Raw genomic sequence first — 18,523 nt, forward strand, 5'->3', positions numbered from 1 at the left:
AACTAAGATATTATCATTTTAGCATTAAATTAACAATGAAATATTTTACTTTATTGGACCAAATGTTTGAAATCTGCAGTATGTTTTATACTTATAGCAAATCTCAATTCTAACAAGCTATATTTCAAGTGCTCCGTACCATATTAAGACAGCATAGTTATAGATAAAACTCTTACAGGAAATAATAAATGCTTGTTTGTTTTATTTTGCACTTCCTGTATGCTCATTGTAAGTTTTAAGTATTCTTGAATCATTTTTGTAAAATGTAAATTTTTGTAAAATAAAAAATATGGTGTAACAAGACTCTCAAATTAGAAAATTTTATCATGTACTGAACAAAAACAATGACTTGATATACTGGATTCTTTCACTGTTGTTTACCACACCAACATTGTGCAAAACAAAAGTAACATGCAGAAGAACCTTCCAGATAGCACTCGATAATTGCATTGAGTGTTATTAGGTATAAAAATAACCCAGTTCTTACTATATTTTAGGCTGTGAAAATTTTGCGCAGTAGGTCTATACTGTCTGTTATTTATTTTAGGTTCAGAGGGTACATGTGCAGGTTTGTTACATGGGTAAATGCATGATGCTGAGGTTTGGTGTACCAATGATCCTATTACCGAGGTACTGAACATAGTATCTGATAGTTTTTCAACCCACACTCCTTCTCCCACCCTCCCACTTCAAGCAGTCCCCAGTGTTTATTATTGTTCCCGTCTTTGTGTCCATGTGTAGTCATTGTTTGGCTCCCACTTTTAAGTGAGAACATGTGGTATTTGGTTTTCTGTTCCTGTTAGTTCATTTAGGATAATGGCCTTTAGCTTTGTCCATGTTACTGTAAAGGACATGATTTTGTCCCTTTTTATGGCTAAGTAGTATTCCATGGTGTATATGTATGTATGTGTGTGTGTATTTTATATATACATATATATATATATAATCACATTTTCTTTATTCAGTCTGCCATTGATGGACATCTAGGTTAATTCTGTGTCTTTGCTATTGTGAATAGTGTTGCAATGAACATATGAGTGTATGTGCCTTTTTGGTAGAAAGATTTATTTTCCTTTGTGTAGATACCCAGTAGTGAGATTGCTGGGTCAAATGGTAGCTCTGCTTTTAGCTCTTTGAGGAATCGTCACACTGCTTTCCACAGTAGCTAAACAAATTTACATTCCCACCAGCAGTGTGTAAGTGCTCCCTTTTCTCTGCAACCTTGCCAACATCTGTTTTTCTTTTTAACTTTTAAATAACAGTGGGCATTCTGACTGGTGTGAGATGGTATTTCATGGTGGTTTTGATTTGCATTTCTCTAATGATTACTGATGATGAGCATTTTTTCATATATTTGCTGGCTGCAAGTATGTCTTCTTTTGAGAAGTGTCTACTCATGACTGATGCCCATTTTTTAAAATGGGGTTATTGGTTTCTTGTTTGTTGTTTAAGTTCCTTACAGATTCTGGATATTAGACCTTTGTTGGGTGCGTAATTTGGGACGATATTCTCCCATTCTGTAGGTTGTTAGTTTACTCTGTTGATGGTTTCTTTTGCTGTGCAAAAACTCTTTGGTTTAATTAGGTCCCACTTGTTAATTTTTGCTTTTGTTGTCATTTCTTTTGGGGACTTAGTCATAAATTCTTTGCTGAGGACAGTGTAATGCCAGAATGGTATTTTCTAGGTTTTCTTCTAGAGTTTTTATAGTTTCAGGTATTATAATTTACAATAGCCACAAAAGAATAAAATTCCTAGGAATATAGCTAACTAAGAAGGTGAAAAATCTCTTCAATGAGAATTATAAAATGCTTCTGAAAGAAATCAGAGAAGAGACAAACAAATGGAAAAACATTCCATATCCACGGACAGGAAGAATCAATATCATTAAAATGGCCATACTGCCCAAATAATTTATATATTCAATGCTATTTCTATCAAACTACCAACATTATTTTTTTTATAGAATTAAAAGAAACTATTCTAAAAGTCATAGAGAAACAAAAAAGAGCCCAAGTCACCCAAGTAATCCTAAGAAAAGATAACAAAGCTGGAGGCCTCACACCACCTGAACTTCAAACTATACTACAAGGCTACAGTAACCAATCAACATGGTACTGGTACAATAACAGACACATTGACCAATGGGACAGAATAGAGAACCCAGACATAAAGTTAAATGATTTTAAAACAAAGCATAGGGAGCATAAAAATAAGGTTATCAGATTAATTTAGCATACACGTTAAAGAAAAAACCGGAAGCAATGACAAAATGTATTGTCTGTGAAGAAGAGACACATTTTCTCCAGAAAAAGCTCATTAAACTATATGCTAACAAGTATTTTATAGATGAATAGGCTGCTATTGAAGAAACAATTAGAATTATGGTGCTATAACCTAAGAATAATCTATTTAATAAGAACATGAATTCAACATACGTCATTAATTCAAACAGCTACATTAATTCAAATACTTCATAGAGATTATGCAGAATCTTTATGAGTCAACGTTTTGAGAGTATCATTACTGCTGATTTTTCTTCTTTGTTCAGTAGGTTTATGCAGGAAAAGATAAGGAAAATTTATTAAGCCCTTGCTGCACAGTAGAAGTGGTTAGGTTGGTTTGGATGGTGTTCAGGACATGCCCCCGCAAAATGTGGTGCATCGTGACATTTGAGAAAGCAGTAGAAACAGGAAGGCCTTTCTGACCACCACCCTCTACCCCTGCTCTTCTCTCCTGAAGGAGGTCATAAAACCTAGGAGGGATTTTCTGATCTTCACCTGAAGCAGGTCATATGACCCTCTTTGAAAAGTGCTCTCCCTGACAGAGAGCCAAATCATGAATGAACTTCCATTCACAATTGCTTCACAGAGAATCAAATACCTAGGAATCCAACTTACAAGGGAAGTAAAGGACCTCTTCAAGGAGAACTACAAACCACTGCTCAGTGAAATAAAAGAGGACACAAACAAATGGAAGAACATACCATGCTCATGGATAGGAAGAATCAATATCGTGAAAATGGCCATACTGCCCAAGGTAATTTATAGATTCAATGCCATCCCCATCAAGCTACCAATGAGTTTCTTCACAGAATTGGAAAAAACTGCTTTAAAGTTCATATGGAACCAAAAAAGAGCCCACATTGCCAAGACAATCCTAAGTCAAAAGAACAAAGCTGGAGGCATCATACTACCTGACTTCAAACTATACTACAAGGCTACAGTAACCAAAACAGCATGGTACTGGTACCAAAACAGAGATATAGACCAATGAATAGAAGAGTCCTCAGAAATAATACCACACATCTACAGCCATCTGATCTTTGACAAACCTGAGAGAAACAAGAAATGGGGAAAGGATTCCCTATTTAATAAATGGTGCTGGGAAAATTGGCTAGTCATAAGTAGAAAGCTGAAACTGGATCCTTTCCTTACTCCTTATACAAAAATTAATTCAAGATGGATTAGAGACTTAAATGTTAGACCTAAAACCATAAAAACCCTAGAAGAAAACCTAGGTAATACCATTCAGGACATAGGCGTGGGCAAGGACTTCATGTCTAAAACACCAAAAGCAACGGAAACAAAAGCCAAAATTGACAAATGGGATCTGATTAAACTAAAGAGCTTCTGCACAGCAAAAGAAACTACCATCAGAGTGAACAGGCAACCTACAGAATGGGAGAAATTTTTTGCAATCTACTCATTTGACAAAGGGCTAATATCCAGAACCTACAAAGAACTCAACAAATTTACAAGAAAAAACCAAACAACCCCATCAAAAAGTGGGCAAAGGATATGAACAGACATTTCTCAAAAGAAGACATTCATACAGCCAACAGATACATGAAAAAATGCTCATCATCACTGGCCATCAGAGAAATGCAAATCAAAACCACAATGAGATACCATCTCACACCAGTTAGAATGGCAATCATTAAAAAGTCAGGAAACAACAGGTGCTGGAGAGGATGTGGAGAAATAGGAACACTTTTACACTGTTGGTGGGACTGTAAACTAGTTCAACCATTATGGAAAACAGTATGGTAATTCCTCAAGGATCTAGAACTAGAAGTACCATATGACCCAGCCATCCCATTACTGGGGATATACCCAAAGGATTATAAATCATGCTGCTATAAAGACACATGCACACGTATGTTTATTGCGGCACTATTCACAATAGCAAAGACTTGGAATCAACCCAAATGTCCATCAGTGACAGACTGGATTAAGAAAATGTGGCACATATACACCATGGAATACTATGCAGCCATAAAAAAGGATGAGTTTGTGTCCTTTGTAGGGACATGGATGCAGCTGGAAACCATCATTCTCAGCAAACTATCGCAAGAACAGAAAACCAAACACCGCATGTTCTCACTCATAGGTGGGAACTGAACAATGAGATCACTTGGACTCGGGAAGGGGAACACCACACACTGGGGCCTATCATGGGGAGGGGGGAGGCGGGAGGGGGGAGGGATTGCATTGGGAGTTATACCTGATGTAAATGAGGGGTCGATGGGTGCTGATGAGTTGATGGGTGCAGCACACCAACATGGCACATGTATACATATGTAACAAACCTGCACGTTATGCACATGTACCCTAGAACTTAAAGTATTATAATAATAATAATAATAATAAAAAGGAAAAGTGCTCTCCCTACACCCAGGGTATAGGAGTCAAAGATACTGAGATACCAAGAAGAACGTGAACACACAGGTTTTGCTAAGCTTCCCCCAGTTCAGTACCATTAGACCACACCCTTTATCCTCTAATCATATTTCTTTGTGACTGCCCACCCTTCCTCAAGCCTTTCATAAAAAATACAGAAATTTGCCTCATTATTCAGGCTTCATTTCCTAAAGAAGTCTACAGTGTCATGAAAAACTTATATAATCAATTGATATTCTTTTCTTTTGTTAATCTGTCTTCTATAATAGCGCCCTCAGCCATGAACCTAGCGATGGGTGAGGAAAATCCACTGCTTCTCACCTACAATTTTCAACACACAAACAGAGGGCAAAACATTGTTTCAAAAAGTTATGCAGTTTGTGCAAAATGAATGTCAAGGGAAAAAATAGTCAGGCTAGTGCCTTGCAGAAACACTATTTTTGAAAAGCTATTTGGGTGGCATAGGAGAGCCTAGGCTGTTAAGAAGATTTTTCAAGCAAGGCGTTAAGATCATTCTAATTGTAAATGTTATTAAACCAGGGCTTTCGCTTTTTTGTTGTCTTTTAAGACTTATTTAAACAATATGTGTGGTATTCGTTTCGGAATTTTTTTTTTTTCATGCTGAAGTCCGTAGGGTGTTTTGTGGCAAGGTACTGACAAAAATTCATTTTTGCTGAATTTCCTCTAGTGAAATAGTTCTCAAAAAATTGATTTCACTAGTTTGCATGTCTTGCTGATTTTTGTAGTAAACAGAAGAAGCTCAGTTTTGCAATGTAAGATCACATTGTAGTCACACTTAAAATTTTAAATAATGTGTCAGCAATGAAATAAATTTGACTGGAAGTTCAAGTGAATATCTAGCTGAGGTAGAGAGTGAGGTATGTCCTTTTTGGATAATCTGAGGGATTTTAACTGACATGTTGAACATCTTATAATGTTACAAGATAACATTCCCCAGTGTTCGCTCAAGATCTAAACTGCCTGAGGGCCCTGCTACTGACTCTTTCCAAGTTGAACCCTTGGCAGTTAGGGAATGTAATATTTGTTGGGTGTTTTTAATGATTTATTTTTTAAATATTAAATTTTCTACTTCTTTTCTTTCAGCCTCTGTTTCAGTTTAATTGAATAATATCTTGAGACAGATTGGCATATAAACTATTAAAAATGTTCATCATTTTCAGCTACTTATTCATATGAAACAAGATTTTCCCCATTTTACAAAAAAAAAACACCCAAATATAGAAATACAGTGTGTGCTGACTTTGACATAAAACTATATCCATCACCCATCCTTCAAATGTTTGTGTTTTTAGAACAGCCTCTTTTTTTGTTGTTGGTATTTTAAAAACCAACCTACCCACTCAACCTAACCACTTCTACTGTATGACAAAACTTAATAAATTTTCCTTGTATTTTCCTATGCTTCTCACTGATTGACTTTATAAGTAAATGTTATACTTTTACATTAAAAACTATATAGTACTATAATACTTTGATCTCTTTCATTTATTAGAAATTGTGCATAAGATTCTGCCATTCAAAAAATAAAAGAAAAACAAAAATACTTAGAGGTGACATCCCACAGAAAAAAAAAGAGATTCCACTACTCAGAGTTTGAAATTCACTGTTCTAAGCAAGCATTATGTGGTAGAACAATTTCTGGTCCTGCTACCAGAAGACCTGAGTTTAGTTTCAGATACACCAAGTAGATGGTGTGACTTTGGACAAGTCACCCTGCTTCTCAGGCTCTCAGACTGCTCACCTATACACAGGGCAGGTTATGGCATTCCGGGGAAATTGAGGAAGCTAGGATGGAGCTGGAACAGAGAGAATCTAGAGGGAGCAGAATGTGGGGCCACCTTCAAAGCTCTACCATGTGGTACCATATCCTTTGGATAGACTATATCTATTTCTCTACATCAGAATAATTAAATTGTTTCTCATTTTTTAGATAATGAGGAGCATTGTGATGAATGTATTTTTACGTATTTTTAGGTTAGGAAATTTTTCTGGAATAAGAATTATTGAATGAAAGAATAATAGCTTTAATTTTTTTCTAAATACTTTCTGTAAAACACATTTCTAGAAAATTTATTCAAATTTTGGCCAGAATTGAGTGAGAGTGTCTGTGCACCTTCCTATCACTAATTGTTTTTACATTTAAAAAAATTTGTCAACTTGATAAGCAATAATGTGTTTATTATTGCTTTCATTAGATTTCTTAGATTACTAGTGAAGTTTAATATATGTTTGTGTACATCATTTCTTTGAATTTCTTTTACTGTGTACTGCTAACCATCTCAGTTGTTATTTTTCTACTGTGTGGTTGGTAATAGTAATTGTTTCATAAAATTTCTTTGATTATAAAGGATATTAATTCATTGTCATATTTTACAAGTGTATTATCAAGTTTGTCACTTGTGTTTTAATTTTATAAAATTTCCATATATAATTTCTACATTTTTATGTTGTCAAGCTTGACATTTGCTCTCACTCATGACTTTCATGCCTTGAAACTCCTTCTGTATGCTAAGACCACTGTATGTGTACATTTCTATTTTATATTGTTCTTAATACAAACAGCTATTAATCTACTTTTTTTATGTTTTATCTGAGATTGGTATAACCTACTTTTTTCTAAAGAGTCAGTTTTACCTATACCATTTGTTGAACGATCCGTCAGTTTCCCATTGTTTATGAAGTTTTATTAATCTTATACGAAACATTTCATATATAATACAAATCATTTAGTGTCAATTTTACGTATTTTTAATATTCTATGAAATGCGATATTTATACAAAGATCTCTATATACCTTACAGATTAATTTTAGTTATCAGATATTTTTATAAAGTAATACTGCATCTGTGTAATAGCTCTAAGGCAGTCATACATCTTCTTGGTGTTTCCATGCCTAGTGCAGAGTTTGGCATACATTAGGCACTCAATAGTAACGGAATTACATGAGCCTTTTTCAAGAGCAATGTTCTATTTTGTGTGACAAAAGAAGGGACATAAAGTAGACTACATAGATTGTGTTGGCTACTTCAGTTTCTTTCTCTTTTTTTTTTTTTTTTTTTAAATAAACACTAATAAAACAGGATTGATATCTCTTGAAAGTTCTAGTGAAGCGAGGAGGTTTTCCAGAAGGTGGTTGGATCCCTTTATTAAAAGCATCTGTGCCATGGCCACTGGCAGAAGCCCAAACAGCCTGAAGTGGATGGCTCTGGGAAATCACAGAGAGATAGAAGACAGCCAAATTCTAAGATGGAACAAACCATAAAGTCATACTGCATCTTAATTTGATGACCCACAGGGAACGTCTTTCTGCCTCATCAAGTCTATAAAGCAAGGTATTTATGGTGTTCTTGTGCACTTAATAGGTAACAAGAGTAATGTATAATAATGCAATTACACTGACTTAACACAGACTGTTTCTTAAGGTATTCTGTTGTTAATTTTACTACTTTCATTTTCTCCATGTGTGATTGATTTTGCATTCATTGTTTCATAATAGATATCCATCTTCGGTGAAGCATTCAGAAAGCAAGTGCCTGGGAATATTATCTCAGGGAATATTCACATTAAAGAAGTCATATAATTCAAAAGATGAAAAATGCCATGTATCTCCTATCCAATATGGTAACAGCTGAAAGTCAACTCTGGATCATCTGTATAGTGGGGCAATAAAGAGCATATAAAATCATAAATAAACTCAGAGTGGTTTTTGTTTTGGAATGGTTCCTGTACTTCCATATGAATAAGACAGTGACTCACTCCCTTGGGAATTCACAGTACATCAAACCAAATTAGGAAGCCAGGCAGCTGTGACCTGTTTTTGTAAGGGCCAAGAAAACTACAGAGTTTCACTACTGAACCTAGAACTCAAAATGATTCCCTGATTCCCATGCCATTTGGGACATGGGTGTATCTTACTGACTCATAAAAAATGCCACTCTGGGCTTGTGTTTTCTCTTACCTTACCCAGAGTTGTATGTGAGGAAATAAAGGCTTGAGAGATCTTGAGGTGGCAGTTTACAGGAGGGCAAAAGGAAACAGGAGTTAGAATAAACAATGTTAGTCAGTAACAACTTGGATGCAAGACTGACCTCATGCAATCTCTAAGGTAAATCCCCAAGATTTATTTTATATAACTACAGTAAAAATTACCCTCATGAATTGAGTTCTAATACTAATGCTCATTTCAGGTACATTGAATCGAAGGAGGGAGAGAGCTCTCAACAGCTTGTTCTCAGTCTGCTCCGGTAAGTTTTATTCTCCATTGTTTTGGGAATGCCTTCGGAAAGGATAGGAGTTGTGGTGATTCTCGAAATTAGAGGTTGGGATGAAAGCATAAGCAGTATTTTTTTAATAGTAGAAAGGGATGTGAGGTGGAGAACAGGTTAGAAAGAAACTCTGGTTGTATTAATTTAGGATCTGATAATATTCCTCCAAATTTGAAACACTCACAACCTACCCAATAGTTGTGATTTTTTGGTACCTGGCTTAATTTGCTGTGAAGGTAGTAGACTAAAAATTAGGAGATCTATTCTATTTCTTTATTTTCATTGGTGAATCAGCCTTGTTTCTTAAAGAAAATGGAAACCTGTTTTTATAAAGAATTATTTAGGTAGTTTTCCTTGAAAAAAATAAATATCTTCAGAATGTCCAGATGATGGATGTATTACGCTATGAAAATTTTAATATAGGGGAACATCTCATAATGGAAACAGCTTAATAAGCAGGGAATTTCCATGCACTGATTTTTGTAGAAACTCTAGTATTCCTTGTTTGGTTACAAGCAGTGTTCTCTTGGCTTTTGTTCAGGGTAAAGCTTACAAAACTGCCTGTTGGGTTCTTTCATCATTATTGTTGCCACTGGAAGGGCTTTTACCACCACTTTTGCACTCTACAGCCTCCTGAATACATCCGTTCATCTAAGAAAAGGATTAAATTCAAGATAACCCTTGTCATCTGCGTTCTGTCACATGGTTAGGATGAAGACTGACACAGGAGACAAGTGACGGTAAGTTGGAAATAGCCTGTTATCCAAGAAATGACAGTTATTTCCTTATTTTATACTCGAAGTGTGGGACTAAACCAAAATATTGTCGTCTACACTCACTGACTTTAATAGGCGATCCTCCTCCGGGCCTGACCACTCCCAAGCTCTTTATGTCTTACCCTCTGTTATTCTTTCAACAAAGCTTGAAAATGAATAAGGAACTTTGCTGGCACCTGCCAAGAGAAAAAGAATTCACCAGTGGCCACAACCAAGACTGCACTGTTTATCAGAACATAAAGTTCGGTTGAAATCCCACAGTGACGTCATCCCCCAGCACTTACTGATGAAGCTAGGGACAATTCCAAGACATTTTCAATGGGATTAGGTACCCTGCGCAGGAAATGGTCAACCAGCTTGCACTTCAAAGACTTTTCCTCTACTTACGTTGGCTTAGCTCTTAAAAGAAGTGGAAAGGAACCTAAATCACAGACTCAGGCTAAGTTGATTCTTAAAAGGATTCCAAGAGAACTTCATATGCTGTGGTTATTTTTCTATGGGTTGATAACTTGATGTAATTACTGGCATTTAGGTGACTCTTTTTCTGAAACATCGTTAGACTCATGGAGACTTTGTTCTAGGAATAGAAAAACATTCAGCATCATATGGGTAACACAAAAATAGTCCTAGAGAGACTGGTCTTTTAGGAGGTAGAGCTGCAAATGGTTTGAAAAGCAAATTGTCCACATTGATGGGGAGGGTCATGCATACCTAGGTGTTGAAAACTAGCATCAAAGAAATAAATTCTTAGAAGATTAAGAGATCAGAAATTTAGGATACATGTATTTAGATGGAAAAAGAAGCATGGAGAGGACTTGACATGCTATATGCCAGCTGAGGTGTTAAATATTTAAACTTTTTCTCATTCTATAATGTATGTGTTCTGTATTCTAATTGGAAAAGATATGAAGCAGATATAGGCACATTTCCTATTTATAGAAATGCATTATGATCTTGAATTCTCTTTTGCCAATGAAATTTTTGGATGACCCTACAAATATTCTTATAAAATTATTAAAGAAAATGACTAAGCTAAAATTAGTGAAGGCTCATGATCACTTTTTTAAAAATCTGAATGTTTCAACATTATCTAGGATAATTAAGACAAGAATATAACCTTTTAGGGTTAGGAGACCTAGGTTTAAGTTTGGTTTTCTTATTTATAAAATAAGGATAGCAATATTTACTTTAAATATTTCTTGTGAAGGCTAAATGAGCTAATTTTAAAGAGTTCTCTAAACAGTAGTGGTAGTAATGATAATAATAATAACAACAGACTAGGCAGAGTTTCTTCAGTGCTTGCAATGTGATGAACACTGTTCTGTCCTGTATTAACTACTCTAATTTTCACAACTCCTTCGTGGATCAGGTACAACCCTTTAACATATAAAGTCAATCATAGAAAGGTTAAATAATTTGCTCAAAGTCATTTGGTTAGTAAATGGCAGGGTCAGAATTTATACTGTCTTCTATTATGAGCTGCTTCTGCCCATACAGTGCATATTGAAATACTAGGACTAAAAAAATATAGTATGCTTTGCCTAAAGACCGCCTATGTAATAAACATATCACAAGTAATCTAATGAGGCTTATGTAGTCACAGTAGGGATGTACTACCGTCATGTTGAGAGAAAATCTATATGTGGTTGTAGGGACTAATAGAGCAATTCACAGTGAGGACGTGATTACTTAAGTGTAGAAATTTTTCATAATGTTTTATTGGGTGGCAGTATCTTAAATATTTCTTTTTTCTTAGCAAAGTTCTTCAAGAAGTCATAATAAGCCACAGAGTTACAGTGGTAACATCTGGAAGACTGGTTCCTTAGGTGAGCCTCCTAAAAGGCCTTTTGTTAGGTCAAAATGAACAAAGGGTTCATTATCTGCTGCCCTTATTTTTCCATGGAAACTGAAGACTTTCAAAAAAGGAGGCATTCGGTAGCAAAAGTGGAAAGATTGGCTTGGATTGTTCTCCCTGCCTATTATAGCCAGAGGAGTTCTTTTATTTTGAGAAGACATTTACGATTCTTTCCACAAGCTGAACACACATTTACCCAGGAGAATAACTCCCATATTCAGTTGATCTGAAAAAATGATATAATAATATTTTGATACCTTCTATTTCCCCTTATTGGGAATAATAATTTGGGGAGTTTTTAAAATGAATACATAAGGCAGTTAGCTTTAAAGATTTTGCATAATACCGCAGAGGAAATAAACACAACACAAAACAATTACCATGTGAAAACCTACTAGTCAGCTTATAGTGATAATCTGATTGGAAAACACTTTGTTCATTATAAAATGTTAGATACTGTATTTCAAACATGATAGAAATCTGAAATTAATCCCTGTCCACGCATAAATGGAACGCCTTAAAATGCCATAAGATATTGTATTTCCACCTTAAACACCTTTGTGGCATAAGTCATCCACAGGAGCTATCTGTTTATAATAAAAAAGTAAACTTGCTTTAAATAAAATTGAAATTCCAAATATTTTTAAATTTAGGATGCATCCTATAGGGGTTTCACTGCCAATACTTTCACTCTGTTTCATAGCTGCACATATTCTAGTAGTGGTACAGAAACAAAATTGGAATTCTGGTTTCAGAGATGATACCGAATGTGAAAGATAAAGAAAATGTCTGAGGCCTAGTATACTTATTCTTTTTTAGATTCATAAATAACGATATGGGTAGCTTCCATTCTCAGCCACGACAAAATAATCAGTAATGAGCAACTCATCCAGCCATAAACTATTACAAAACTGAACGAAATATTTGAAGCAACTGTTTCAGATATTGGAAGACATTCAGAACAGAATTGTGGTTCCTAGGAGAAAGGAATAACATGATAAGAGCCCCCCAGTTGCCCCAGCTCTCTGTCTAGGCCCAGGGAGGTGGAGCCAAAGAAGAACCCAGGGATCTTGCAGACCTGAGGAGGAACACACTTTGAGTTTGAGGCTAGAATTTTGGACCAGGCACCCAGAGAGAAGAGAACTAGAAACTGCGTAGAGAAGAAATGCCAGAAATCTGCACGAAGGTTGTTTTAAGACTTGGTCAAATATTAACCTCCTCGTTCATGTCCAGGGAAAAACTACAAGGTACAACAGTGTAGATCTGTTGGGGAGCTGTGAGTGAAATGAAGATGCCAGGGCCACAAAGAGCTAGGAGTCACTTTGGTTCTGGCCAACCAAAGTAGAGAGGGCTCACTGACACCTTGGGCATGCAGCTGAGATCTCCAATCACTATGCTTTAGGAGGGAGGCCACTTTAGTCCTACAGACTATGTCCTGGCAAAGCTTATTCACAGGCCTTAAAAGGAGCAACTGATTCAGATTCATAAGTAAATTGACTTCCTACCAGAGCAAAATTCAACAATTATTAAAGGAAGACAACAGAATCCAGATTCTCCAGTTAGGATTCATGGCATCCAGCATATCAAAAAATTTTACTATATGTGCAAAGGGAGTGAAAAATTTAACTAACAACAACAACAACAACAAAAACAACAAATCGATAGAGGCAGACTTGAAATGACAATGTTGAAATTAGCAGATGACGCCTTTAAAATAGCTATTAACAGCACATTTAAGGATTCAAAATAAATATAATGGGTAAACAGATAACAAATCTTAGTAGAAAACTGGAAACTATAAAAGACAACCACATGAGACTTTTAGAATTAAAAAATATAATATCCTACATTAAAAATTCACTGATAGGGCTTAAGAGCATACTTGACACTACAGAAGAAAAAAATAAGTGACATGGAAAATTTGAAGGAAAAAAAAAAAGTATGCAAACAAAGAGTAAGAAAAGGTCGAAAAAATCCCTGCAGACTTTTTGTAAAAATCTACAAATTAATTTTAGGATACACATGGAAATGCAAAGGACTTACAATAGCCAAAACAATCTTGAAAAGAAAAGAAGCCTAATGTTGGAAACTGCTTGATCTTAAAACCTGCTATAAAGCTGCAATCATCATAATAATGTAGTATTACCTTACCATACACACACACAAAATATTATGTACTGTAGACCTAAATGTAAGCGAAAATTACAAACAAGGAAACATAGATTATCTCTGCAACCTTGGGTTAAGCAAAGATTTCTTTTTTTTTTTTTAATTTATTTATAAGCAAAGATTTCTTATATAGAACACCGAAAGGATAAACTATAAATATTTTTTGATAAATTAAACTGCCAAATTAAAACATCTGCTCATCAGATACTTTATAAGATATGAATTACACTAAATATGTATTATAAATTATATTAAAATATATTATAAACCATGAAGATATATTATGCTTCTCTCAAGCCATGCATAGGAAGAAAACACTCTCAATATATATCTGATAATGAAATTGTATGTAGAATATATTTTTAAAAACTACAAGTCAATCAATTAACTACAGTTAGTAATAAACAGATAACCCGATAAAAAAGGGCAGAACAGGCTGGGCGCGGTGGCTCACGCCTGTAATCCCAGCACTTTGGGAGGCCAAGACGGGTGGATCACGAGGTCAGGAGATCGAGACCATCCTGGCTAACACAGTGAAACCCCGTCTCTACTAAAAAATACAAACAAACTAGCCGGGCGTGGTGGTGGGCGCCTGTAGTCCCAGCTACTCGGGAGGCTGAGGCAGGAGAATGGCGTGAACCCGGGAGGCGGAGCTTGCAGTGAACTGAGGTCCGGCCACTGCACTCCAGACTGGGTGACAGAGCGAGACTCCGTCTCAAAAAAAAAAAAAAACAAAAAGCACACAAAAATTAGCTGGGCATGGTGGCACACGCCTGTAATCCCAGCTACTAGGGAGGCTGAGGCAGGAGAATCACTTGAACCCGGGAGGTGGAGGGTTGCAGGGAGGCGGAGGGTACAGGGAGGCGGAGGGTGCAGGGAGGCGGAGAGTGCAGTGAGCCGAGATTGCACCGTTGCACTGCGGCCTGGGCAACAGAGCAAAACTCCATCTCAAAAAAAAAAAAAAAAAAGGCAAAAGACTTGAGTAGACACAGTTCATAAAGGAATAAATACAAATGGGCAATAAACACATGATTTGTCGTCAGAAAAATATAAATTAAAACCACCACACACCCATTAGAATGGCTAAACTTAAAAAAAAGAACAAATTGTGGCAAGCATGTGGAGCAACTGAAACTCTTATGCTTTGTGGGTGGAAATGCAAAATGGGAAAGTCACTGGGAAAAACAGCTTGGTGGCTTCTTATAAAGATAAACATTTACCTACTTTATGATTGAGCAGTTTTGCCCCTCGCTACTTATTCAAGAGAAATAAAACATGCCTTCACAAAAATCCTTGTACAAAAATGTTTATAGTAGCTTTATTCATAGTAGACAACAACTGAGAACAACTAAGTGCCTATCAGCAGGAGAATGGCTAAACAAATTGTGGTTCATTCATACTAAGGGAAGCTACTTAGCAATGAAAGGTAATGCACAACAGTCCCAGGCTGCAGCTCAGATGACCTTCGAATGACATCAGGCTGAGTAAAGGAGCCAGCCCACAGACAGACACACATTCGGTATAATTCTATGTGGATGAAGTTCTTCAACAGGTGAAACTAATCTATGGTGGAAGAAATCGTGACAGCGGTTGTTTGTGATGAAGGAAATTGGACAGAGCATAGGGTGATTTCCGGGGGCCTGGCACCGGTCTATACCTGGACGTGGTGTGTGTTACCTAAGGGGTGTGCACTTGCCAAAACTAAATCAACTCTGACACATGAGAACATTGTACTGTATACAAATTATACCCCCCGAAAGGTCTGTTAATAGTATTTGCAAGAAAATGCAAATTAAACCCTCAATGAGATGCACCTATTAGACGTACATACAGGAACAGCTCAAATTAAAAAGATTGACAATATCAAATACTGGCAAAGATGTGGATTATCTGGAAGTCTCATATGTTGCTGGCGACAATGCAAAGTCTTATAAGGACTTTAGAAAACAATTTGGCAGTTTTATATAAATGTAAACATACACCTACCCTATGACCCAGCAATTCCACTCCCAAGAATTTATTCAAGAGAAATGAAAACATACATCCACACGAAGACCTACATGCTGTTTTGGCCACTTTATATGTGATAGACAAAACTCCAAATGTCAACTGGGGAATAGGCAATTAAATTTTGGTATACACACATTAGAATAATCATCATAACAAAAAAGAATACTGACGAATGCAACAATAGGAATTAATCTTTTTTTTTTTTTTTTTTTTGAGATGGACTCTTGCTCTGTAGCCCAGGCTGGAGTGCAGTGGTGCAATCTTGGCTCACTACAACCTCCACATCCTGGGTTCAAGTGATTCTGCCTCAGCCTCCGGAGTAGCTGGGATTACAGGCGCCTGCCAGCACACCTGGCTAATTTTTGTATTTTTATTGGAGACGAGGTTTCACTATGTTGGTCAGGCTGGTCTTGAAATCCTGACCTCGTGATCCGCCCACCTCAGCCTCCCAAAGTGCTGGAATTACAGGTGTGAACCACCACGTCAGGCCAGGAATGAGTCTCAAAAGCATTATAAAAAGGGAAATAAGCCAGTCCAAAAAGCTATCTGTTGTATGATTCCACGACTTGGGAAGGCAGATCTAAAGGGACAGAAAGCAGTTCACATCGGTGCTGGGAAGTGGGGTGGGGGAGGGGTTGACAAAAGATGAGCGCAGGGAACTTTCTAAAGTGATGGCAATGTTCTAGATTCTGCTTGTGTTCTATATGCAGTTTTATATGCTTGTCAAAACTCAAGGAACTTAAAAGGACAAATGTTAATATATATAAATTATATGTCAATGAAAAGGTAAATAATTTAAATATCCAACATCAGTTTTTCTTTCTGAAGTGGCAACTACATATCAACACTGTTTAGAATACACGACTATGGAAGGTTGAGGCATGAGGAGGAAGCAGTGACAAGGCTTAAAGCCACAGACAATAAGAAACTCAAATAAAATCCTCTGGCTTCAACCCTGTGCTAGTGAGACCAGTGAGATCTTAGACTCACTCAACACTATACTCCAATCAATCCATTTCTGGAAAATGTATGTCAATCACTATGTCAGTGATGTGTGGGTTACAGAAAAAAAAAAAAGTGGCATAGTTGTTTTTACTCAAGAATTTACAGTCGTAGGAAAATGACAAGCTTATCGTTCTCATACTGGAAATGATAACATGAAGTAACATTTTATATCTGTTCTGGTGCTTCAAATGGTGTAAAGTTCTGCTATATATCAATATGCATACTCTTTCAAAGAACAGCTTTTTAAAAATTACATCAAAGGTGATAACAAAAAACTAGGGTTTTATTAAAGAAAGCATAATTGTTTTAATTTTAAAGACAAATTATCTGGCAATTGTTGCCAGTACATGTTAAATGAAAAGGAAATTCTTTTTTCTTTTACTTTTTAAGAACTCTTTTTGAATCAAGGTACCTACTAAAAGGTGGGACAGGCATTGGTACGATGTTAATATGAGAGGTCATTTCAAATGGAAGACTGGCAAGATCAAAGCCAGGAGGCATAGGTCTTATGCAGTAAAGAATGGCTGCAGTAGTGGGCGCTGGATTCCAGTCAAGCTATGTTTTCATACTAACATGATGAAAACATAAATGAGTGGGTCGAAAGGTCCCGCAGGAACCCTGGGCCTTAGCAAGCAGGTGAGGTGGCAGCACCAGGCTGGGCATCTTTCATGGTGGTTAGCAGCACAGGCCCTGGACTGGAAAGGCCTGAGTTCAAATCCAGACATTACCAGCTGTGCAACATTGGGTAAGTTATCGATGATCTGGGAAACTTAAATTTTTATATCTGGACTATGTAGGGTGGTAGGAGGAAGTGAAAAGTCAATACTCAATTTATAAAGTTGCTTTGTAGATTAAAAAGATAATTATGTGAAGTTCTTACTACAAAGTTCCTGGTACATAGAAAGTATTCAATAGATGTTTGTCATTATTATCAATGCAAAGAGAATGGGATTTAAAATCAGAAGATATGGGTTCAAGTATAGAGTGAACAAGTTCCCTGCTTTGCCCAGGATGTTCCCATTTCTAGCACTGGAAGTCCTGAGTGCTGGAAACCCCAGCCTAGCACAGACAGGATGGTTGATCCCCTAAATTCTGGCACTACCGACTGTGTGATCTTGGGCAAGCTTCTTAAATTTGGGCCTCATTCTTTATCTGTAAAATGGGAATGATAAAAATAGGCATCTACGATGATGAAATAAAATAATGCCTGCGATGAAGTCTATGTAAATTAAAGGCTATTTTCAGATATTAATTATTGTTACTAATAGCCCAACTGTCACTATTCTCCTAAAGTCCATGCTTATTATTTTCCTCTCAGCTACTGCTAATTTTATTTTCCTTTTCTGGAATGCCCTCCACTTTTCCATTCATTCTGCCAATGATCTCTCCTGCTTGTTCTCTCAGTTTCTTCTTTCAGTTATATTCTTCCTTTAAATCCGCAACATTTAGAAATATAGTCCCTTGGTATCCACGGAGGATTTGTTCCAGAACCCCTGCAGATACCACGATCTGCAGATGCTCAAGTCCCTAATATAAAATGGCATAGTATTTGCATATAATCTATGCACACCCTCCTGGATACTTTAAATCATCTTTAGATTACTTATAATACCTAATAAAAGGTAAATGCTATACTATGTATGTAAACAGTTTTTATCCTCTATTGACTTTTAAATTTGTATTTTTTATTGTTGCATTTTTCATTTTTTTCTAATATTTTCATTTTGCTGTGGTTGAATCTGC

The 18,523-nt window shown here is 36.3% G+C and overlaps 1 protein-coding gene and 1 long non-coding RNA gene across 2 annotated transcripts in view; one reads left to right on the forward strand and one right to left on the reverse strand.

The window, feature by feature from the left end:
- Positions 1 to 18,523, reverse strand: part of PDE7B (phosphodiesterase 7B) — a 334,895-nt gene that overhangs the window by 255,939 nt on the left and 60,433 nt on the right. The window lies entirely within an intron of this gene.
- LOC110743159 lies at positions 8,886 to 13,544 on the forward strand. Its single transcript, XR_002521759.2, has 2 exons — positions 8,886 to 8,944; positions 9,595 to 13,544. It is a non-coding gene; the product is annotated as an uncharacterized LOC110743159 (long non-coding RNA).

This window comes from Papio anubis, chromosome 6 (genome assembly GCF_008728515.1).
Source record: "Papio anubis isolate 15944 chromosome 6, Panubis1.0, whole genome shotgun sequence".
Taxonomy (NCBI): domain Eukaryota; kingdom Metazoa; phylum Chordata; class Mammalia; order Primates; family Cercopithecidae; genus Papio; species Papio anubis.